We start from the raw sequence: 25,153 nt of genomic DNA on the forward strand, positions 1-25,153 counted from the left end.
CTCACTCAATTCCCCATTCAATCTTTTTGCAGCCACAACATGGCTGGCCTGAATGCCCGTAGCACAATACAACCACAAATAAGCGTACTTACATGTAATTCCCAGCACGAAATTAAATCTCAATAAATTCCTATTTTTTCAAATATTTTTCCAAGCTATGCGACAATGAATCACAACTATAAAATGACAGTCATATCTTGGAGGTCGTAGATAAAATCGCCTATCTTGGAACCAGCATCAACACCAACAACAATGTCAGCCTCGAAATCCAACGTAGAATATATCTTGCCAACAAGTGCTTCTTCACACCAAGTGTGCATGAGAAGTAAAGACCTCTCTCGACGAACAAAAACCAAACTCTATAAGTCACTCATTATTCCCGTCCTGCTATATAGTGTAGAAGCATGGATGATGACAACATCTGATGAGACGACGTTACGAGTTTTCAAGAGAAAGGTTCTGGGAAAGTTTTTTGGTCCTTTGCGCGTTGGCCACGGCGAATAACGCGTTCGATAGAACGATGAGCTGTGTGAGATATACGACGACATTGACATTGTTCAGCGAATTAAGAGACATCGGCTAAGCTGGCTAGGTCATGTCATCCGACGAAAATACTCCCAGGGGAAGCAGCGGAAGAGGAAGACCTCCGCTCCGTTGGATAGACCAGGTGGAGAGAACCTGGCTTCGCTTGGAATCTATAATTGGCCACCTTGCGAAAAGAAGAAACGACTGACGCGCTGTTGTTAACTCGGTTATAACCGCGTAAGCGGTTTCTACCTCAATAAAGGAGAAAGAAGAAACCACAGATTTATACGCGAAAAAACTTTTTCGAACGGAGCTAACTATATTTTCAAATTGCCCCGTGTCATCAGCAAATGTCGAACGAGGTTCCTCCGCGCATGCAAGCATCTCAACTGAAAAACAAAAATCTTTTGAATTTGACAATTTGAAACATCATTTAATAATTTATTGAAATCCTAATAACCTTCAAGAACAACAATAAATTTAAGTATAGATTGTAAAATAAAATGTACATGTGATTTATTTATAGATTTAAGTAAAAAAGAATATATGTAAACTCCGTTAAATTACACATTTGAAGATTGTATTTTTTTTTTTGTATTTATTTGTATATTTGAATGCATATTTAGGGTTTGTTTTGTCCAATTATAAGCGCTTGCTTCAATTTTTTTCGTGCATATATGTAAATATCTGCTCTGCTCATCATGTTAGTGTCAAATAAATATTAAGTGGATAGTTTACAATTAATTGACGTTTATATTTCAGTCCATTTCAGCTGAGATGCAGTTTTATTCGAATGAGAATCCACAGTGCTACAACTCCAAAAACGAAGATTCCGAAATTTCTGGTGAGGCGGTTGGTGGACTTAACTCAACTTATTTCGTAAGCATTTAATGCAAAATTATAATGAGTTTCATTGTATTCATTTCCAGTTTAGGTTGAGTGTGCAGTTAATGAAAATAATGGACGCATTTTTATACCCTGAACAGAGTATATTAATTTGTAACACCCAGAAGGAAGCCTCGGAGACCCTATAAAGTATATACTTATATAAGTAATGATCAGTATGTTGAGCTGAGTCGATTTAGACATGTCCGTCTGTCCGTCTATATATTCGTTTTTTTCGTCAAGGCAAAAGGTGGTCATATCGAGCAAAAGTGAATTGGTCCTGAATTTATGATTATTTTCACACATTTTGTACTTTAAAATAAATAAAAATAATTTTCCAAACCGAATCTATGGCTTTTTGTATTGGGCATTTCGAGTGCCGGACCCTGTAAGTGAAATTACATACGTTTAAACTGCTCAATGTTAACATGCAGCATCTGATTATTTACAGATTCATTTCGTACTATAGGATAAATAAAGAAGCATTTCAGAATATTATTAGCGACACAAGGCCATTAATAAAGCCAACGACCATAGCCGTTGAGCTAAAATTAACACCGTGACGAAAATTTTTGAATCAAACGTTCAGAGCTTTGGAACGGGCACAATGTCGTACTTGGATAAAGTTCCGAAAGTCTCAAAATGAATATAACCAGTCTAAATAACATTTTTATAACAAATTTGGGATTCCTGGGGTAATTGGTTGCGTCGACGGAACGCAAAAACCCTCGTGATAATGACCATTTGTACTTAAATAGAAAAGGCTGTTTGAGCATCAATGCAATGATAGTAAGTTAAATAATGACCAGTGCATACATATGTACATATATAGTATACAACTAATGTTGGGATGTTTACAGGTATGCGACTATAAAATGGTTATAAATTCTGTAGATGCGGGGTCAAGTCATGATTCTTTCATTTTTAGTTTATCCGGTGATCACAACTCGTGGTTATTGGGAGACTCTGGCTATGCTTTAGAACCATAAAAGCTCACACCATATCGCAATCTAGATGTTGGAACATCGGAGCATAAATTCAATTTGGTATTTGGTTTGGTAATATTATTAAAAGAGTGATTGGGGTACTTAAAAGTCGTTTCAAGTATTTACTAACTATTTTGCTTTATACTCCTCGGAAAGTTGTTACCTTTCTTAATGTATACTGTGCTCCACACAATAGCCGCCTTCAGGGGTCAGTAGGGTAATCCAGCCTGTTTTTGTGAAATTTTTTTTCATAGAAATTTTTATTCTACAATAGAAATTTTTTTAAATATCCTTTTTTCACATGTCATGAGGTATATCGCGGAGTGTATAAACAAATTTATTCGGAATTTTTTGATAACATCTGTCGGAGAAATGGCTGGGTGAATGACATGCGTTTTTTCATTGGCGGACACGATTTCTCATGTTTGGATCATCTGAAACACAAAAACCCAATTATCGTCCCTACTAGAATAATGAAAAAATGTTGATAACTAAACAAGTAATTAACGTTTTTTTTTTAATTTTTCCCTATGTTTTTTTACATAAATTTTGTCATAACATTGTCAATAAAGTATAAAAAATTATGAATCTGGTAGGGAGATAGCCAGGCGTTATGTGAAAAGAAATTAAGCAAATCGGTTGAGCAGTTCGACCGGAATCATGTCCGCCAGTTTAAATGGTGTTTTGAGAAAAACGCTTTTAAAGTTTGAGGTGTGCACTCCGAGCGCTAAACACGCAGTCAGCTTCTACTTAGAAGACAGAAACAGTGTAACCTTGATAGAAAAATTGCGTGTATACTTATCTCTTTCTGGAAAAATAAATAAATTTGTTTTTGATAATGAATTTAATAATACGAATGTTAAGCAATTCTGCAAAGAACAAGAAATTCAAAACACATTTCACTAAGCCTAACAGTCACACAGGTAACTCAGATGAAGAACGTCTCAATAATACAATTACAGAAAAGATCAGAACACAAAATTTAGAAGAAAAACTCCCTATCAAGGAACAAATGTCGAAGGTAATTCAATTACATAACCACACTTTTCACTCCACTATCAAAGATACTCCCCATAATGTCCATTATAATAATGCGAATAAAGACTTAATAAAACAGCGAATTAAATTACGGAAGGAAACAAGGAACAATAAACTTACACACTTACTTAAACAACAATGTACGACACAAAGAACAACCTAAGTTTAGGAACCTCAAATTAGATAACATTCACGAGACGAACATTAAAAGACCACATAAATGTGCAGACTCTTCTACTAATTATTTTACTGATAATAAATAACACCAACATGACTGAATTCACTTGACATCTTTATCTATATTACAATGTTATTTACACCATAAGCGTATAAGCGTTAGGTTCATTACAACTATTGCAAATGTATAAAAAAAAACAAAAACCAGAACCTTATATTAAATTACATTCACTTTATTTGCTTATATTATAAGCATTACACTTATTACAACTACTGTTAATTACATTTATAACCTAAAAAAAACAAAACATTGAAATTTTAAATTTGAAATATAAATACATACTAGAGGACCCGTTCACGCTTCACTGTGGCTGAAAATACTACAACTACCATCTATGTATATGATTTCTATTAGTTGGATTATAACTATTAGTTAAGGAGATTTTGAATTTTTGTGAAGCAGCTTGTGTTAGTTTACAAAAAATGGATCATAATACATTTCGTGTGTCAATGAAGCATTGCTGTTTTTGTGAAAATACTGTTGTATTTTGGCTCATGGAAATCCACCGATGAAAAGATATTTGCTAAGCTTAAAGAGGCGAAAGCTCTGGGCAAAGTGTGTGCCTCGCAAGTTCATAATCCAACAAACACAACGAATAACTGATTCTGAGAAGTGTTTGAGTGCTCTTTAATCGAAATAAAACCGAATTTTTGCGTCGGTGTTTGACAATAGAAACATAGCTGCATCATTTCCCACTGAAGTCTAATCGACAGTTATTCTAGTGGACTGCACGTGATGAACCGGTTCTCAGGCGTGGAAAGACGAAAAAGTCCGCTGGAAAGGTTATGACATCAGTTTTACTGAGCCAGTTATAATCTATTTCACTGCGTATTTGGTTGCAGCTCTTTTCTACTATTCCAAATACTTATCAATTGTATTATTTTTGAGGAAGAATCTGTTTAAAATTGTACGCATATATGCAAATGATTCCTAAAAACATGAATTTTGAACAAATGTTTATGATTTGAAATATAAATTTTGTATTTATGAGTTTTATTAAATTTTGGTATAAAGAGGTAAAAGGTATCCTATGTCCTTACGCCGGTTCTAGGCTACCTCTCCACCAATTTTCAACCAAATCGGTTCAGCTGTTCTTGAGTTATAAACGGTGTAACTAACACAACTTTCTTTTATTTAATATATAATAAAACAGGAAAATAGTGTTTTACAGTTCATACTTACATAGGTTATGCTTAGGCACTGAAAATGGGAGGCTTAAGCAATGCTTAAAACACAGCGACATCTTTCGTAGCGTAGGACAAGTGTCCGTTCGTTTGCACTCAATAACAGCTTATACTTTTCCTTAAGTTCCCATAGGTGCTCCGACTCGCTAGTGATGAAATTTGGGGTTCTTTTGTTGTTTTCATCAATTTTTGATATAATTTTCCTCGCAAATTTATGTATTGCCTGTTATAATTTAAATATTTCAAACATATTTTTATGAATGACATTTGTAAAACATATGTTGCCCATAACTTTGCCATATATCATAATAAAATTTTATAAAAATTAAGCATTGACTGTGAAACGCAAACGACTTACTCAGTTTGCAAACAATACTTAGCTAAGATTTTATTTAGGCACAACTTAAGTATGGACTGTGAAAAATGGGCAAAATTCTATACCTAAATGCAACTAAATGAAATTTTTTTGCATTTAGATATACATGCAGAAATCAACTCTGCGATTTCCTAAATTCCTCTGAAATCTCCCAAATTCGAGGAAGATTTACTGGAAAAGAGTGGCCGCATTGCTTATTTGTCTGACCATACATATGTACATACATAACTTTATTTATTTCACGGATTGTATGTGATTTTTTCTTAAATTTAGAATATTGGAAGTCATAGATTCGTATAACTTTACCACAAATAATATAAACTTCAAACAACGCATTTTCATTTAATGTTTTTTAGCAAGTGGCAGCTTTCGTTATGACAGCCTAAATCCATGAAAATTTAGAAAGAAATGTAGCGCCATCTACTGTAACATACCGCACTTACTCAATACCGCTGTTAGCGCCACCAACTGGTGGATAGCTCTTTGCTAATAATAAACAAATAATTTGCAATAAATAAATAATGCGACTATAAGGAGAGTTATAAACTATCCTATCTTTCAAGTTGGACCAAACTGCCCACAGTGTTAAAAATTTCATTAAAATCGGTTCAGTAGTTTAGGAGTTCATCGAAAACAAACAACGTGACACGTGATTTTTATATATTAAGATGAATACTTCCTAATATTGAATTACATACCATTTTAATGACATATATAATTATTACGAGAACCAGGAGAATCTCGAAGCTAAGAGGGGAGGAGTAAAGTTCCGCACCCTAATATTATATCATATACATATATAAGAATATTTTATGTTATTAAATTACTTACCATAAGTGTCATATTATAGCTATGGTCATTACTTATATATAAAACAAAAAAAAAAAAAAACAAATGTAAATAAAAAATAATATTTTTGATACTGATACAATTTAAATTAAACGTTAAGCTATTACGGGATCCAGGAGAATCTCGAATCTAAAAGGGGAGGAGTTATGTTCCGTACCCAAATATAAATATTGTTAACACACTATAATAATAAACATACTTTAATCCCACATTCCAAAACTTCCCACATTCCTATACACATTACGCATAGCCTAATTTCCATATCTACACTTTTCCCAGGCACTCACTTCCCACAATCCCCATAGCATTTTTTGAAGTTACCGACTTACTATGTTTCTTTCATTCATATTCAGTCTTAAGATTGCATCAGAATAAAAATTATAACGAGGAGAATTTGATCTATTTGGTATAGTTTTTTACATAAAAACTCGGAGAATACACAGCAATTGGTTTTTTTTTTGCCAAACAAACGGTGTTTGAAAAAGTAGATAAGCTCAAAAAGATTAACCAAAAGTTAACTTTTTAGAGCCATACGTGGACGCTCAAACTCGGCCAATTTAGCCGAAGGTTTAACTTTCCCGTGTTAACTTTTGCGCGATTCTACTGTATTTAGTTTGAAATAAATATCCCTTTGGACTCAAATCATTTCTAGCATTTGATAATACTTGCGACGATCTTGGTTTTGCTCGGCAATGAGCTCGTTTTGGTGACCCACAAAGTTGGTCAATTAATCTATAAATGCAAGAAGAAGCTGCAAGGTGTCAGCTATCTTTTCAACTACACCTGCCTCTTTTGCTATGTGTTTTACGAGGCAATCCTCCACTCTGCCTTCACGCCGTTCTTTTCGTGGTGTGGACTTTGCTCCGCCGCTAACGATTTCATCAATAGTTGAAAGCATGGTATCCAAAGAATCACAATAAACAATACTACTGTTAATCCCAGATGAAGAGCTGCTTGCGATGTCCTCAACGGCCGCATATATTCCGCAAATTTGAACTACTTCTTGCTCACTGCGGGTTAGCAAAAATTTATTGAATTGGCCTCCTCCAGTAGCTATGCAGCCTTTTCAATCGAACCATACCTATAAAAAAAACCTTAGTGCAGTTCACATATACATGCATACATGTTTAAACTGCATGATATTTTGCTCACTTTTTCCGAGCCGTTAATATCTTTTTGCGGTGAACCTTCGCTATTTAGCATTTTAATTTTTTTTAATTTTTGTGAAGAAATTTAAATAATTGGCTTAAATACTTATATTTTAAGTTTTTAAAGCGAATTCAATAGTTTCGCGCCCTTTTTCCAACCGATATCAAAACGCCAAATAATAGGCGAAAACGATTTCTAGAACATGCCATATCGCACCGACATAGCGTTTGCGGCGGTACCGGCCGGTGCGTAGTTGCCGTCATAGTAGCGTTTTGTCAAGTAACTGATTGTGTTAATCTATGGAATAAATTTCAACAAAATATGGCCAGTGATATTCCGATTCGGCGACGGTGAGAGTTAAGCTCAGATGATGTTCAATATGATCAAAATATATTTGACTAAGAATTATTTGAATTGAACAAAGTAGTGCAATTAATTTCGGGTATATCGATCAAAGACTTTGGGCTGCCGATACTAATAGCTTAGATTTAACTAACAGTGCCGAATACACAAGAGAAACATCTTACAATCAAACGAAGCTTTTACAAAATCTAGTTCAAGATGAGCAACGAATAAACATCGTTCAGAAAAGGATATTCACTGCATTACTATCAACAATTGATGACAATGAAGGGAAATTATTATTATTATTTATTAGACACATTATAAAATATGATATCTAACATATGTGGTATGTCGTACTAGCTGCGGCGGCCTTTGACGCCTATCTTATAAGTAAGTTTAATATTATTACAATTTGTTGACTAATCTAAGTTGTTCTATAAATAAGTAAATTTGATTAATATTCTTTGAGTTAGCATGTTTTAAACAATCTGTAGGGTTGATTTGATTAAAGTAAATTGCTCTGATTCTCGCGAAGTTGGGACAGTGATCTAAGATACATATGTAATACTTTGCATTTGTTAATAGATAATAAGGCACCCAACGAGTTTCCCCAGGTTTGTATGTCCTGAAGGACGATGGAAAAGATATTCTTTATTTTGTTAGTATCTTTTATTTTGGTATAAATTATTGCATCGTCCGCATAGACAGATACATGCAATAGGGTGTGTCATTCTGAGTCAACCTTTTTTTTTCAACTGAAAAACAGACTAAAAATTTTCGAAAATGTGAAAAAGAAAGTCACTCAAAAGATGAGCTCTTAATATTAATATTAAGAGGCACCTCTTTCAAATTTTCTGTTTTCCATATAAACAACATGGAAAAATAATCATTTTTTTGTGGTGATTATTGTGCGGAGGTTATTATATGTGCACGCGATGACTGCCAGTAGGGATGGTAAGCTCGATTCCGATTCTACTCGAGAATCGAGTTTTCTCGTAAAATAATCGATTTTTCGGAATCGATCTTCAGTAGTCGAAGTCGATTAAGAATCGATTCTTGACATTCGAAAAATCGATTATTTTACGAGAAAACTCGATTATCGAGTAGGAATCGAGTTTACCATCCCTACTGGCAGCCATCGCGTGCACATATAATAACTACCGCACAATAACCACCACAAAAAAAAATGATTTTTTTCGATTTTATTTATATGGAAAACAGAAAATTTGAAAGAGGCACCTCTTAATATTAATATTAAGAGCTCATCTTTTGAGGAACTTTTTTTTACACATTTCGAAAGTTTTGAGCCTGTTTTTCAGTTGAAAAAAAAAGGTTGACTCAGAAAGACACACCCTAATATGCAAGCTTTTATGATGCAGTACAATTGAGTTAAGTTTGTCGAATGCGATAATGAATAGGATCACTGATAGAGGGCAACCTTGTGGGATGCCGTTAAAAAGTGGGAATGGTTTTGACAGAGTGTTGTTAACTCGTACTCTGAACGATCGGTGGGCCATAAAAGCCTTAATCGAGTTAAAAACCTTAGGTCAAACCTTCAAGAGTTTTAGTTGGTGAAGAATTACATGTATTCCAACGAGATCGAAAGCTTTTTCGAAATCAGTCCCCAGAATAGTGACATGGTTTCGTAACGAAAGAGCATCCGACACGAAATGATGTATTTGCAAAGAGCATCCTTCGTTCCGTTTTTCCGCTTAAATGCAGATTGATTGTGTGAGATAAGCCCGTTTTTGGTTACAAACCACATAATCCGTCGCGCGAGAATCTTTTCATTAAAGTTTGCTCATGCATGGTAAAAGGGGTATAGGTTAGGGTGGGTCGATTCCGGACTTTTTTCGATCCGGGATTTCTAATAGTGCGGAAAAGTTGCCTTAGTACTTCCTGATTCCAATGTAACTTTTTGTTTTGAGATCGGATTGCATCTTCAACCCCAACTCCGGCCTTGAAATTTCGGAAAATCGCCTAAAATCGTGAAATTGTCTACCTAGCGCCTGAAATACGGATCTCATGGCAAAATGTATAAAACAAAAGTTATTTGTCACGTCATTTGCTACCGAACTACTGATCATGGCCGTAGGACGAACCGTTCCCGAGATACGAGCGAAAATGCGGCGCGCCACAGCGCAAGGTGAAAATCGGCTTGCGGCCACACTTCTTGACGTTGATTTTGCCGAGTGCTATCACTCACATTCATTCACCTACGCCAAAGGACACTTTCGGATAGGTCTCCACACAAATATTTTTTCATCAAGTTCCTTCACTCTTGTCGGTGATTTTGCCGAGTTCTATCACTTACATTCATTTCCCTGCGCCATACGACACGTTCGCACTGGTCCCCACATAAATATTTAAGTTCGGACTGGTCTCCACATAAATATTTTTTCATCGAGCTCCTTCACTCTTGTCGTTGATTTCGCCGAGTGCTATCACTTATATTCTCTCAACAGAACACAGAACTCAAAATGTCTGTATCTAAATTTAAATTTAGACAGAAATGTCCTGTGTTTGGCATATATCCGTACAATCTCTCTGAGTCCCAGTTACCTACTTACCAGGATGTTCTTTTGTGTTATCAGTTTGAAAGATTTCGTATAGGGCGACTCCGAGGCAACAACTATGAACCTGAAAATACTTTCAAAAAGTCATCTATTCCGATAGTTTCACACACCAAAGTTGTACAAATGCTCACCACATACCATAAGAAATTTCTGACTCTTAAACAATTGTTTTTAAGGAACCCAATAGGTTTGAGCACTAAAAGAGACGACTTTGTCTCTTCTGCCGGAAAATTATTTGACATCGCTGTTTGTAAATGCATTTATTTTTCCTCTTGCACTTGTCCAAAAGAAAGGAAAGTTCCTATTAATGAACAAACATTTCTCTTGGACCAGAGAACCAGAAGAATTGGTCGCATTGGAAGTGTTGATCTACCTGAAACAAAAAAGATTACAAAGAAAAATGGACGTAAAGAAAAGCTTTCAAAACGTCATTCAACATCAACACTTACCAGAAAAGTATCAGCTAGAACACGTGACCATTCAGATCAGCCAGACTCTCATTTAGACGACAACAATGTAGGTGCGTCCCACATGGATTCTTCCACAAACGATGCTGATGATGAATTTTTTCTTCCATCCTCTAAAACCAAACAAAACACACTAGTATTAGAACACACTGCTTTAGCTGCCCAAAGATTTGGAGTAAGTGATGGAGCAGCGGCCTTGATTGTTTAATCTGCTTTCCCGGATGCCAAAAAAGCAGGTTTGATAACAAAGGATCAGGCTAGCTTTGTCACTGACAAATGCAAGATTAGTCGGGCAAAAAAAAGTGTTGGAGTTAAGCTCCAAAACACCGAAAGTATTGACTCTGTATATGGGCTGTATTTTGACGGCCGCAAAGTACTACCTCGACACTGTCAAAGAGGAACATATTTCTTTTATAGCGGAACCTGGTTGTCATTACTTTGGCCACGTCACCTCTCCTTCCGGGTCAGCTGAGGATGAGACGCAAGCTATATGGCAACATTTACAAAACAATTCAGTTGATGTGTAACATGTAGAAGTTGTCGGTGCTGATGGCGCCAACACGAACACAGGTTGAAAAGGTGGAATCATTCGGAAACTAGAAGAAAGAATAGGTAGGCCATTACAGTGGGTTGTTTGTCTTCTACATTTCAACGAACTTCCATTTCGTGCTCTTTTCGAACACATAGATGGTGTCTCAAAGAGTCCAAATACATTCTCTGGCAACATAGGTAAACTGCTCCCTGATTGTGAGAAGTTGCCTGTTGTCAAATTTGAAAGTCTTCCATCCTGCCAATTACCTTCTGAGGTTATTAATCCGACCCAACTTAGCACAGACCAAGCTTATCTCTATAAAAATAACAGAAGCTGTTATTTCCGGTCAATATTCCTCAGATTTAGCGTAGATGCATCCACGTAACATGTGCAAATCTCGCTGGCTCACCTGTGCAAATAGAATTCTGAGATTATACATTTCTACTGACAAATTAACAAAGGAAATAAAGATTTTGGTCAAGTACATACTTACAGTTTACTCACCTTTGTGGTTATCAATAAGATTCAACAGTTCAATCAAAGATGGCTCGCGCCAACTCTATGCTGCAATTCAAAGGTCGAGATACTTACCTGCTAAACTGTGCAAGGTTGTCGATTCATCCATTCAACAGAATGCTTTCTTTGCTCTTCCAGAAAACATTCTCCTTAGTATGATGACTGACGAACGGATAGAAGTCAGAAAGTTGGCCCTTGACCGTTTTCTGGCAGCCAGAGAAGCAGAGTCTGACACTGTAAATGGAAGGGTTAGATGTAATAAATTGCCGAAGCTGAATTTCAAAGCTAATAATTATTACGATATGATTAACTGGAAGACTATTACCTTGACTGTTCCAACAGTTCTTTGTTCAGTTTCTAACGAAGAACTCATAAAAGGGCTTCCCCTCTTACACCGTGGCATTCGAGAGAACCGTCAAATTGATGACATATGCATCTTCTAAAGTTATTGGCCCCCAATCTCGTGATCGTTTTATACGCTCTGCACTGAAATCTAGGCAACAAGTGCCAAAGTTTAGTACAAAATCTGATTTTATCAATAAATTTGACGCAGATTCAGACTAAAACAAGCCTGACATAAGGTTGGTTGGTTGGATTGGGCTTGGGAGGAACCCGAAGAGCAACCACCTCCACGCGGTGGGTTCTGGGTGACCAATACAGGTTAGCTGAGAGCTGCAACAATTTTCACCTTGCGCTGTGGCGCGCCGCATTTTCGCTCGTATCTCGGGAACGGTTCGTCCTACGGCCATGATCACATATACCATTTCGGTAGCAAATGACGTGACAAATAACTTTTGTTTTATACATTTTGCCATGAGATGCGTATTTCAGGCGCTAGGTAGACAATTTCACGATTTTAGGCGAATTTCCGAAATTTAAAGGCCGGAGTTGGGGTTGAAGATGCAATCCGATCTCAAAACAAAAAGTTGCATAGGAATCAGGAAGTACTAATTCAACATTTCCGCACTATTAGAAATCCCGAATCGAAAAGTCCGGAATCCACCCACCCTAGTGCTAGTGGACCACCATTGGTAGAGCCTTTTGTTCCCTTAAAATGTTGCTGCCTATGATTGCCGAATAACAAATATCTCGCTCTCCTACTATATGAAACCCTGCAGGTATGTCAATACCGTCGGCGTGAATCTGCCATGAAAATGAACCCAAAGTGGTAAGTTGGCTTTTCCCTATTCCCATCAAAGGTCTTTTATCATTATTTAACTCTATGTCTCCTAACATCATTAAAACATCGTAGCGGAGTAAGTAAAGATCGCACCCGGTGTCAAGCAATGCAGATAATTTTAACCCATTTAGTGTGATTTCTTTGAAAAGGACGTATTTATTAAAATCCCTAATTGTTCATTGGTTACAGTATTTTCTCTTTTGACCTTCCCCTCAATGTACGATTTTCCGCATTTTGATGCAATGTGCCCACTTTGTCCGCATTTAAAACATTTGGCATACTGTTGAGAGCACGTGTTCGCTAAATGTCCAACGACATCACACCTGAGGCAACGTCTTTTTTCTGCCGCTTTTTTGCCGTCCATGTCTTATTTTTCTAACTCCTGTTCACGGCGGTTGGAGCTGAGCAGTTGACGACCTAATCGGATCTTTTAATAGACTGTGAGTTGATCCTTGAGTTGCTCAATGATTCTAGCCTGATATAAATTGCTCTTCCTTATTTTGGTATCTAGAATACCATCGATAAAATATTCTACCAAACTTAATTCGCTCACGTCTATTGAGCTGCTATAAATATTCGCGATAACCTTCATTATTGCCCTTCACAGACTAGTTGCGTTGAAGTTTACAGCCACCACTGCAAACACTTGCATGCGAAACTGAATTTTTGCAGCCACCGCTGCTACTACCTTTTAGCACTTGGTTGCGTCGGACTTTCGCGCTGCAACGCTTCACAGCTTAGTTGCGTTGAAGTTTACTGCCACCACTGAAAACATTTCGACGCCACCGCTGCTGGAGCTTTCGGGCAGGTCTGTCTATGCGCCGCTGATTTTAAACGGTCGCCGGTTAAAGTTTTGTCGAGACTGTACGTACTGCTACTACTAGCTGTCTCGCACACACCACTGACACCAAGTATACTAATTTGCGGGACACCCAACCCTTTTTAAACACATTTTTGTGACTTTTCAAGCACCGATATGTGGGACACCAACCGCTTTCTAGTTAACTTCTTTTTTCGACCTAGCAGCTCTTTTCCACTTTACCCGCCACTTCTGACACCAATTGTGGGTAGTTAGTCAGTCTCTTCACTTCGATTTATCGTTTATTCAAATTAAGTTACAGTAGTTGAATATGGTCACAAAAAGATAACACAAATTCAACGGTTACAATTTTAAAATCGTCACAAAATGAATCGAGGTAGTCACAGCTTCACCGCGGTTCTTCTTCTTAATTGGCGTAGACACTTAGCTTATCGTAGCTTATCGTTCCATCGAATGCGATATTCTACGTGGCCAACGCGCAAAGGACCGTAAATCTTCCGCAGAGCTTTTCTCTCGGAAACTCACAACGTCGACTCATCAGTTGTTGTCATCGTTCAAGCCTCTGCACCATATAGCAGTACAGGTATTATGAGTGACTTATAGAGTTTGGTTTTTGTTCGTCGAGAGAGGACTTTGCTTCTCAATTGCCTAATCAGTCCGAAGTAGCACCTGTTGGCAAGAGTTATCCTGTGTTAATACTGGTTCCTAAATAGACGAAATTATCTACAATTTTAAAGTTATGACTGTCAAGAGTGACGTGAGAGAGAAGTCTTGAGTGCGACGACTGTTTGTTTGATGACAGGAGATATTTCGTCTTGCCTTCGCTCACTGCCAGACCCATTTTCTGTGCTTCCTTGTCCAGCCTGGAAAAAGCAGAACTAACAGCGCGGGTGTTGAGGCCGATGATATTAATATCATCGGCATACGCCAGCAGCTGTACACCCTTATGAAAGATTGTACCTGTTCGATTAAGTTCTACAACTCGAATTATTTTCTCCAGCAGCAGGTTGAAGAAGTCGCACGGTAGGGAGTCGCCTTGTCTGAAACCTCGTTCGGAGAGGTTCTTCCCGATCCTGGCGGAGCTTTTGGTATTGCTCAACGTCAGTTTACACAGCCATATTAGTTTTGCGGGGATATCAAAATTCAGACATCGCGGCGTAAAGGCAGCTCCTTTTCGTGCTGTCGAAAGCAGCTTTGAAATCGACGAAGAGGTGGTGTGTGTCGATTCTCTTTTCACGGGTCTTTTCCAAAAATTTGGCGCATGGTGAATATCTGGTCGGTTGTTGATTTGCTAGGTCTAAAGCCACGGAAAGAAACGGATGCATGCTCTTTATCGGTTCTTCGCCGCCGTGTTTGAATACCTCAGCCGGCAATCCATCGGCCCCCGCCGCTTTGTTGTTCTGCTGGCGGGTAATTGCTATTAATTGCTTCATAATTTAAGTATGCTCTGGGCATCGGTAACTAGATCACCTTTGGGGGTTCTACAAGAGTATGCTCCGGTTTTGAAACCTTGTGTAAGCCGCCGCATTTTTTCGTAGAATTTTCGAGCATTACCCTTGTCGGCCAGCTTATCAAGCTCTTCGTACTCACGCACTTCGACCTCTTTCTTTTTCTCGCTTCCCTCTTCAACTCTCGGTATCTATCCCATCCCACACGTGTTGTGTTCGATCGTAACGTAGCGTGGTAGGCAGTCTGTTTTCTCTCCGCTGCGACACGGCACTCCTCGTCGTACCAGCTGTTCTTCTGCACTTTCCAAAAACCAATGGTTTCGGTTGCAGCTGTACGTAAGCAGTTTGAAATGCCGTCCCACCGTTCCCTTATACCGAGTTGTTGACAAGTGCTCTCAGTGAGCAGGAGTGCAAGTCGAGTAGCAAATCGTTCGGCTGTCTGTTGTGATTGCAGCTTCTCGAAGTCGAACCTTCCTTGTGTTTGTTGACGTGCGCTTTTTGCTGCACAGAGGTGGGTGCGAATCTTGGCTGCAACAAGATAGTGGACCGAGTCGATGTTAAGACCTCGAAGCGTACGCACGTTTAGAACACTAGAGACGTGTCTTCCGTTTATCACAACATGATCGATCTGATTGGTGGCTTTTCAATCCGAAGACACCCAGGTAGCTTGATGTATCTTCTTGTGCTGGAATCCAGTACCGCAGATAACCATATTTCGGGCCCCGGCGAAGTCAATCAGCCTCAACCCATTTGGGGATGTTTCGTCGTGGAGGCTGAATTTGCCGACCGTAGTGCCAAAGATACCTTCTTTGCCCACCCTGGCGTTAAAGTCGCCAAGCACGATTTTGACATCGTGCCGCGGGCAGCTCTCATAGGCGCGCTCCAGCCGCTCATAGAAGGCATCTTTGGTCACATCGTCCTTCTTTTTCGTCGGGGCGTGGGCGCAAATCAGCGATATGTTGAAGAACCTCGCTTTGATGCGGATTGTGGCTAGACGTTCATTCACCGAAGTGATAAGAACGCAAGAAGAAAGAAAATAATAATAACGCAAAAATATACGTACATATGTGTGTATATATTTATATGCATTTAGTTATGCTTTATGTTTGTATGTCGTTTCCCTTATAGTTTCGCACAATTGTTATATATGTACATATATATGTAATACGTACATGCAATATAACGAAATGCACGGAAAATAAGTATACAATTTTTTATACATTCGTAAATATGGCAATATTAAATATGTGAGTATGTATGCAATTTTTTTGTTAATTGCATCTGCATACGTTTGCTCAAAAAGAACGCGAAAATGGAATTGCGATATATTATAAGTATGTATGTTAGGCCGGGTCGATTTGTGGGGAGGCAAAAAAATCGCCCATTGCTCTATGAAAATCATATTCTAGGGATCAAAATAAGATACTTTGCCGAAGGAACCATACCCCTGAAACGAATTTTGATGTCCGCCAATTTGGGTCGAACTTTTGGGTAGGGGCAAATTTTGAAAAATCCCACTTTGACCCATTTAGAGTGCTCCAATCGAGTCCAAATGTATGACCGACCCCCACTAACTTTGGACAGCCGATCCACCCATGCCAGTGGCACACCCCCTGGAACTCCCCTGGGGGGTTCCCCATACAATCATTTAAAAAAATCACCATTTTTGGTGATTTACATGAAAAAATCAGCTAAATTGCTATGTTCTTTCTTTATTTTTATTTATTTATTTATAATAATATCTATTTTTTCTCTTAAGAAATTTATTTAGTCAGAACATATGTAAATGAAAAAAATTAATTTAAGTGATGATCTTAAACTAACAATAGACAATTGTGTTTGCCCTTGAAAACACTTATGCTTAAGATATGTGTACATACATACGCACCGCCACCGATTCAAGAAGATATGGATAGAAGCACAAGTTCACAATACACAGAGAGATACGATTGTTTTAACTTTGCCTGGCAGATTTGGTGTGCCTGACAGAGTAGCATCAGTATTGGGAACCGCTCTTTTGCAAGATTTTAAAATTAAAGATAAGCATGGGAAACCTCTCATCATGGATAAATCGAAAGTTCGCAGAGAAAAAGAGAAATGCAGACAAGAAGTGCTTCGCAAACGGTTAGATGATACCAATTTGTTAGCGTTTTCATTCGATGGCAGAAAAGATGATACTTTAACGATAGATAAAATTGATGAGAAGTATCATACCTGGATGGTAAAAGAACCTCATCTTGTTATTTTGAGAGAACCCAATTCTGAATTGATTGGTTACGTAAGACTGGAACATGAAACCGCTGAATACAAAACAACCAAATTAAATGGTTTTTTCAACGATAAAAATATATCACTGGATACATTAATTGGAATATGCACTGACGGTGAGCCAACAAACACTGGCCCACACGGTGGAATTATACGACGATTCGAATTGCTGTTAAAAAGACCATTACATTGGTTTGTTTGCCTTCTACACTTCAACGAACTTCCGTTTCGGCATTTGTTTGAAGCTTTTGGATAAATCGACCAGCACTGGACCAAGATCGGCAACCGGAAAACTGAGCCGTCAAATCGAAACATGTGAAACTCTTCCGGTTAGTTAAAGCTAAAGTAAGCAAACTGAAAAAAAGTAAGCAACAATTTTTTCACGTTCACTTTAATTTATAATAACAAAACGTATGCTTATAAATATAAGTAACAAAATAAAGATAACCATGCATTAACATTTTAAATAAGTAGGTAACTAAAAAAAATGTTTAAAAATAAAGTTACTTTTTCAAAAAGTAATAACTTCGGTTTACAGTTGCGGTCCAAATAATAGCAAAATTATTATATTTATTTATTTATTTTAAAGAATTTTCATTTAAAACATAGTTCGATGCATAACAGATACAAAATAAATACAAGTTTAAAGATTACACAAACTTTACCAAAAATAATCAAATTTCAAAAACCTCCAATAGAAATTACAAACTTTTTATTCAGAATTTTCAGAGATTTCGGGAATGCAATTTGGCTTAAAAAACTCAAAATTCTAAAGCGTAACGGTAGTTTTCAGCGACTTGAAACTTGCACTTAATTGTACATAAATTTTATGGGCATACTCAACAACTTTTTGAAAATTCTGAATAAAACATTTGTAATTTTTTTAATTTTTTTTTTTAAATCTGATTATTTTTTGTAAAGTTTGTGTAATTTTTTAAACTTTCATATATTTTCAAAGATTTTCTTTTGCAGCAGACCAAACATAATTTGGCTTCCGACTAGTGCACAGTTCTTTGGCCAGCATTATGTTATTAATAGTTTTTAAGCTGAGTTTATTTCTCAATTTTGTTTTTATCAGATTTAATTCAGAAAATTGCCGTTCAGCAGCTGCTGAGCTGTGCGGCAATGTTATTAAATTTTGTACCAAATTGGTCAAATCCTTAAAACATTCCATCTTTATGGTATGAAACTTGTTCCCAAAAATCTTCAATATCCATATCCCTTTTCAAATCGAGTTTGGAAAATCTTAATATTTTCCATTGCCGTACAATAACGTCCTTATCAAATTCAAATAAATTGGAAAATTGATACAACAAGGGCTCTATTTGTGTTTGATGATCAGATAAAACTCTGCTGGGCGTAATAATCGATAATAATTTTAGGTCATTTCTCGAAAAATCGAACCTTTTTTTAATTTGCTGCAACAGCTCCAAATAGAAATTTAAAATGCTATTTTTTATTCTAACTGTATCAGAAAAGGATAGTTTATTTTTTGCAAATGTTGTTCTGCCTTGGATCCAATGCATATTTCTTCTATTGGTCAATAGTTTTCTTTTTCGTGGAAAATAATATTTTCTAATGATTTCAAACCGCTTAAATATTCAATTTTCATGAAATTCTTCTTCTTCTTAATTGGCGTAGAAACCGCTTAAGCGATTATAGCCGAGTTAACAACAGCGCGCCAGTCGTTTCTTCTTCTCGCTACGTGGCGCCAATTGGATATTCCAAGCGAAGCCAGGTCCTTCTCCACTTGGTCCTTCCAACGGAGTGGAGGTCTTCCTCTTCCTCTGCTTCCCCCGGCGGGTACTGCGTCGAATATTTTCAGAGCTGGAGTGTTTTCGTCCATCCGGACAACATGACCTAGCCAGCGTAGCCGCTGTCTTTTAATTCGCTGAACTATGTCGATGTCGTCGTATATCTCGTACAGCTCATCGTTCCATCGAATGCGGTATTCGCCGTGGCTAACGCGCAAAGGACCATAAATCTTTCGCAGAACTTTTCTCTCGAAAACTCGCAACGTCGACTCATCCGTTGTTGACATCGTCCAAGATTCTGCACCATACAGCAGGACGGGAATTATGAGTGACTTATAGAGTTTGGTTTTTGTTTGTCGAGAGAGGACTTTGCTTCTCAATTGCCTACTCAGTCCGAAGTAGCACCTGTTGGCAAGAGTTATCCTGCGTTGGATTTCTAGGCTGACATTGTTGGTGGTGTTTACGCTGGTTCCAAGATAGACGAAATTATCTACGACTTCAAAGTTATGACTGTCAACAGTGACGTGAGTGCCAAGTCGCGAATGCGACGACTGTTTGTTTGATGACAGGAGATACTTCGTCTTGCCCTCGTTCACTGCCAGACCCATTTTCTGTGCTTCCTTGTCCAGCCTGGAGAAAGCAGAACTAACGGCGCGGGTGTTGAGGCCGATGATATCAATATCATTGGCATACGCCAACAGCTGTACACTCTTATAGAAGATGGTACCTTCTCTATTTAGTTCTGCGGCTCGAACTATTTTCTCCAAAAGCAGGTTGAAAAAGTCGCACGATAGGGAATCGCCTTGTCTGAAACCTCGTTTGGTATCGAACGGCTCGGAGAGGTCCTTCCCGATCCTGACGGAGCTTTTGGTGTTACTCAACGTCAGTTTACACAGCCGTATTAGTTTTGCGGGGATACCAAATTCAGACATCGCGGCATAAAGGCAGCTCCTTTTCGTGCTGTAGAAAGCAGCTTTGAAATCGACGAAGAGGTGGTGTGTGTCGATTCTCCTTTCACGGGTCTTTTCCAAGATTTGGCGCATGGTGAATATCTGGTCGGTTGTTGATTTGCCAGGTCTGAAGCCACACTGATAAGGTCCAATCAGTTTGTTGACGGTGGGCTTTAATCTTTCACACAATACGCTCGATAGAACCTTATATGCGATGTTGAGGAGGCTAATCCCACGGTAGTTGGCGCAGATTGTGGGGTCTCCTTTTTTATGGATTGGGCATAGCACACTTAAATTCCAATCGTTGGGCATGCTTTCGTCCGACCATATTTTACAAAGAAGCTGATGCATGCACCTTAACAGTTCTTCGCCGCCGTGTTTGAATAGCTCGGCCGGCAATCCGTCGGCCCCTGCCGCTTTGTTGTTCTTCAGGCGGGCAATTGCTATTCGAACTTCTTCATGGTCGGGTAATGGAACGTCTGCTCCATCGTCATCGATTGGGGAATCGGGTTCTCCTTCTCCTGGTGTTGTGCGTTCACTGCCATTCAGCAGGCTGGAGAAGTGTTCCCTCCATAATTTAAGTATGCTCTGGGCATCAGTGACTAGATCACCTTTGGGGGTTCTACAGGAATACGCTCCGGTCTTGAAACCTTCCGTAAGCCGCCGCATTTTTTCGTAGAATTTTCGAGCATTACCCCTGTCGGCCAGCTTATCAAGCTCTTCGTACTCACGCATTTCAGCCTCTTTCTTCTTCTGTCTACAAATGCGTCTCGTTTCCCTCTTCAACTCTCGGTATCTATCCCATCCCGCACGTGTAGTGGTCGATCGTAACGTTGCGAGGTAGGCAGCCTGTTTTCTCTCCGCTGCGACACGGCACTCCTCGTCGTACCAGCTGTTCTTTTTGCACTTTCCGAAAACCAATTGTTTCGGTTGCAGCTGTACGTAAGGAGTTTGAAATGCCGTCCCACAGTTCCCTTATACCGAGTTGTTGACGAGTGCTCTCAGAGAGCAGGAGTGCAAGCCGAGTAGAAAATCGTTCGGCTGTCTGTTGTCATTGCAGCTTCTCGACGTCGAACCTTCCTTGTGTTTGGTGGCGCGCGTTTTTTGCTGCACAGAGGCGGGTGCGAATCTTAGCTGCAACAAGATAATGGTCCGAGTCGATGTTAGGACCTCGGAGCGCACGCACATCTAAAACACTGGAGACGTGTCTTCCGTCTATCACAACATGATCGATCTGGTTGGTAGTTTTTCGATCCGGGGACAGCCAGGTAGCTTGATGAATCTTTTATGCTGGAATCTAGTACTACAGATAACCATATTTCGGGCCCCGGCGAAGTCAATCAGCCTCAACCCATTTGGGGATGTTTCGTCGTGGAGGCTGAATGTACCGACCGTAGTGCCAAAGATACCTTCTTTACCCACCCTGGCGTTAAAGTCGCCAAGCACGATTTTGACATCGTGGCGGAGGCAGCTCTCATAAGCGCGCTCCAAGCGCTCATAGAAGGCATCTTTGGTCACATCGTCCTTCTCTTCCGTCGGGGCGTGGGCGCAAATCAGCGATATGTTGAAGAACCTCGCTTTGATGCGGATTGTGGCTAGACGTTCATTCACCGCAGTGAATGATAGTACTCGGCGACGGAGTCTCTCTCCCACCACGAATCCTACACCAAACTTGCGCTCCTTTATATGGCCACTGTAGTAAATGTCACAAGGACCTACTCGTCTCTGTCCTTGTCCCGTCCATCGCATTTCTTGGACGGCGGTGATGTCAGCCTTTGTCTTTACGAGGACATCAACCAGCTGGGCAGCGGCACCTTCCCAATTAAGGGACCGGACATTCCAGGTGCATGCCCTCAATTCGTAGTCCTTATTTCGTTTGCCATGGTCGTCATCAAAAGGGGGTCTCTCATCCGAGGCCGGTTGTAGCTCTTCACTGGGGGTGTTTTTTACGTGGCGGGTCCCAAACCCAGCGCACAACCCTTGTAGGGAATGTTTCGCCTTCTCACTTTAGCTCGCCTTCGAACGGATGTTCTTAGGCTACCCAGAGGATACTTGGTCAAAGACCGGAAGTAGTGAGCTGCTTGAGCCATGTGTAAAAGAATCGTTTCTGGCCACTCCCAAGTGAATGGCGATCAGAGAACTTTCCTCACTTGCGTGAACTTCTACACATGACTCATGAAATTGCTTAATAATAATTTGAAAGCCGTGTCCAGATGGGAATATAAATAAGGCAAGCGAACTTTTTCCGATTGAAATTCCCTGTTGAGATCATTTATGATTTTGAGGATATATGACAAAAAAAAGTAGGTTTTGATTTCAGGATCATTCATTTGCACTGCCATCTCATTGGCTTTGATTCCATTTACTTCCAACACAGAGTCTAAAAAATGTAACTGTAATGGATTCCACTGTTCTATTATTCTGTTTATGACTGCTTCCAGTGAAAGCCATCTGGTCATAGAAATACCCAATATTTTATGTGGCTGCACCGAACAATATTCTTGAATTAAATTCTTCAATTCTTTTTGGACCGTGTGCAAAAAATTTGTAAATAATCAGGCAGTTTTTTACACGCGTAAGCGGAATATAAATGTAGTGAATGGCAAGAACATTTTAAATAAAACAAATTAACATCGTTTCTAAACTTTCCTGCTAATCCATTTACCTCTGAAGCCATTACATTTGCGCCATCGGTGGCGAGACCTATGATGTTCTCTAATGGAACGCCCTGTTCGTTGAAAAATTCTTTAATACTTGAATATATACTTGTTGCATCTGCATTTACTACGCTGATTAAACCCAAAAATTTGTCGCTTATTCTTTTTGTCAAATGGTCAGCTGCAATTTTTGAGTCTGGGCAGCATTCTTTAATAAGAGACGGCAAAGAATGCATCAGCAGAAATGGCAAATTATGACATATCAAAAACATGACCAATGTCAGTTCAGCTTGACGCACGTGCTGGGAAAGTTGCTGCTTTTCCACATTCATGCATGATTCGATGTTCACTTGATCTTTTTTACGCTCAACATTTTGCAAGTGGCAGGATAAATTAGAATGCTTGTTTAAGTACGTCACGTTATTTGCAATTTTCTTTTCGCAGGCTGAAAAAGCTGGACCCATCGTCTTGCAGCCAAGGAAATTTACTTAGCCAAGCTGACCTAAACTTTCGTTTAGCTTTTTTTGCTTGTGTTTCATGAGTGTCGCAATCAAGTAAGAATAAAATAAGCGTTTGGAATATAATAATGTTTCCAAAGAACTAACCTGCTTTCACTATCAGATAGTGGGACAATTATTTCTGATGGCTCTGACGACTTGTTTTTTTTAACCAAATGCCTATTAAAGCATAATTGATAAATAAATTAAAACTATGAATTACACTTTTACTCACCTATCCATAAATGCTACTTTATTTATTACAGCAGCACAGTATACAAAAGTAAAAAATTTACAAGTAAGCAAAACGGCAACACTGATTGGTATATATTAAGAGAGAGAGAAAACGTAAGAGAGATAAGGGAGAGAAATAGTTGGATCGCGATATACATATATATATGTCAGTGGTCGGCATGAGAGGATCTGTCACTGTGTTGGTGAGCACGAAAAAGAAGTAGCCCAGCGAGAAATTGGAATTAAAATTAAGCATCTAATCTAAATAATTAATAGTGTAATGAAAATTAACAAAATGTCTTTTAAGGATATATTCCCTATTATATTTAAAAAACTTGGAACATAAAAGGCTTTGCATGGCACGAAAGGCATTTATAATCGTAAAAAATTTCCCGCAGGGTATATTTGGTTTTGCCGTATAGTCCTGCGTGATGTTAGTTCGTTGCTGGCTCGACAACGACTGAACGATAGAGCGTAAGCGTACGTGTGAAGTTAGTTTGCACAATTGTGCTAAGAAATGCCGACCACTGATATATGTACATATCAGAGACCTGCACGATTAAGGTAGGCATCGTACGATTACGTTACTAAGTAACACTTCTGACGATTACCACGATGCGAAGGTAACATTGCGCATCGGCATCGCGGCATCGTGGCATCGTACGATTACTATCTGGTATCGTCAATGGCAAATGAAACGAAGTATGTACATACATACATAAAAGAAAATTCTTGTGATTTTTCTTTCGTATTTACCTTATATTAGGAAAAAATTAATAAAATTCTCTTCATTTAAACATAAATTAATTCAATAAAACATAACATAACACAACATAAATTAATTCAGTAAATAAAAATAAATTAAATATATCTCGTTATTTTCGATCAAAATAAGCAACGAATTAAAAATAAAAAAAATATTTAATATGAACTTAATTTTTTTGTTGTGAATGCAAAAATAAAATGACGTCCAGATTTTCTCCTTTCAAATTTGTTCTTCTTTCTTCTAATATATGGTTTGCCAAACTAAAACATTTTTCGCTTGCTGCACTAGACGCTGGAATACATAAAATTTGTCGTGCCAGTCTAGCCATCAATGTAAACTCATCTTCATGACGCGCACAATACTAATTGAGTAACATGTTAGTAATCGGCGATGCCGCGATGCCGATACCCACGATGCCGATGCCCACGATGCCAAAGTACCGTTACGTAGCGTGTACTCGCCGCATCGGCATCGCCGCTTGCTAACATGTTACTTTTTTAATTACTCGTGCAGGTCTCTGGTACATATGTATATAAATATCCACTGTTATGTTGTTGCTGTTTTTTTTTTCCTTCTGCCTTTGCTTACATGTTAAAGCGGGGTATCACCAGAACTTGCAAGTAATAATACTTGACTTTGAAAAATTTTGTTTTTTTTTTGTAGTGTGTTTGGAGACACGAATTTTCCTTAATACAGTTGATTTATTGTACGTACCATATGTCTATGAATATATGTATATTAATTACGGAATATAAAATTTGGCGCGGAAGGTTTGATGACCCATAAATTTTTTGTATGTATATGCATATATGTATGTATGTATGTTTGTACGTATTTTCCTTGTTCTTTTAGCACTGCACTGCACTCTAGTTATGTGCTATTTAGCGTTCTTTTATATTTTTATTTTCACAGC

General features: G+C 38.4%; 1 pseudogene; it reads right to left on the minus strand.

The window, feature by feature from the left end:
* Positions 1 to 7,425: 7,425 nt before the first annotated feature.
* Positions 7,426 to 24,728, minus strand: LOC126766017 (uncharacterized; annotated as a pseudogene).
* Positions 24,729 to 25,153: the final 425 nt, after the last annotated feature.

This window comes from Bactrocera neohumeralis, unplaced genomic scaffold, assembly GCF_024586455.1.
Source record: "Bactrocera neohumeralis isolate Rockhampton unplaced genomic scaffold, APGP_CSIRO_Bneo_wtdbg2-racon-allhic-juicebox.fasta_v2 cluster11, whole genome shotgun sequence".
NCBI lineage: Eukaryota > Metazoa > Arthropoda > Insecta > Diptera > Tephritidae > Bactrocera > Bactrocera neohumeralis.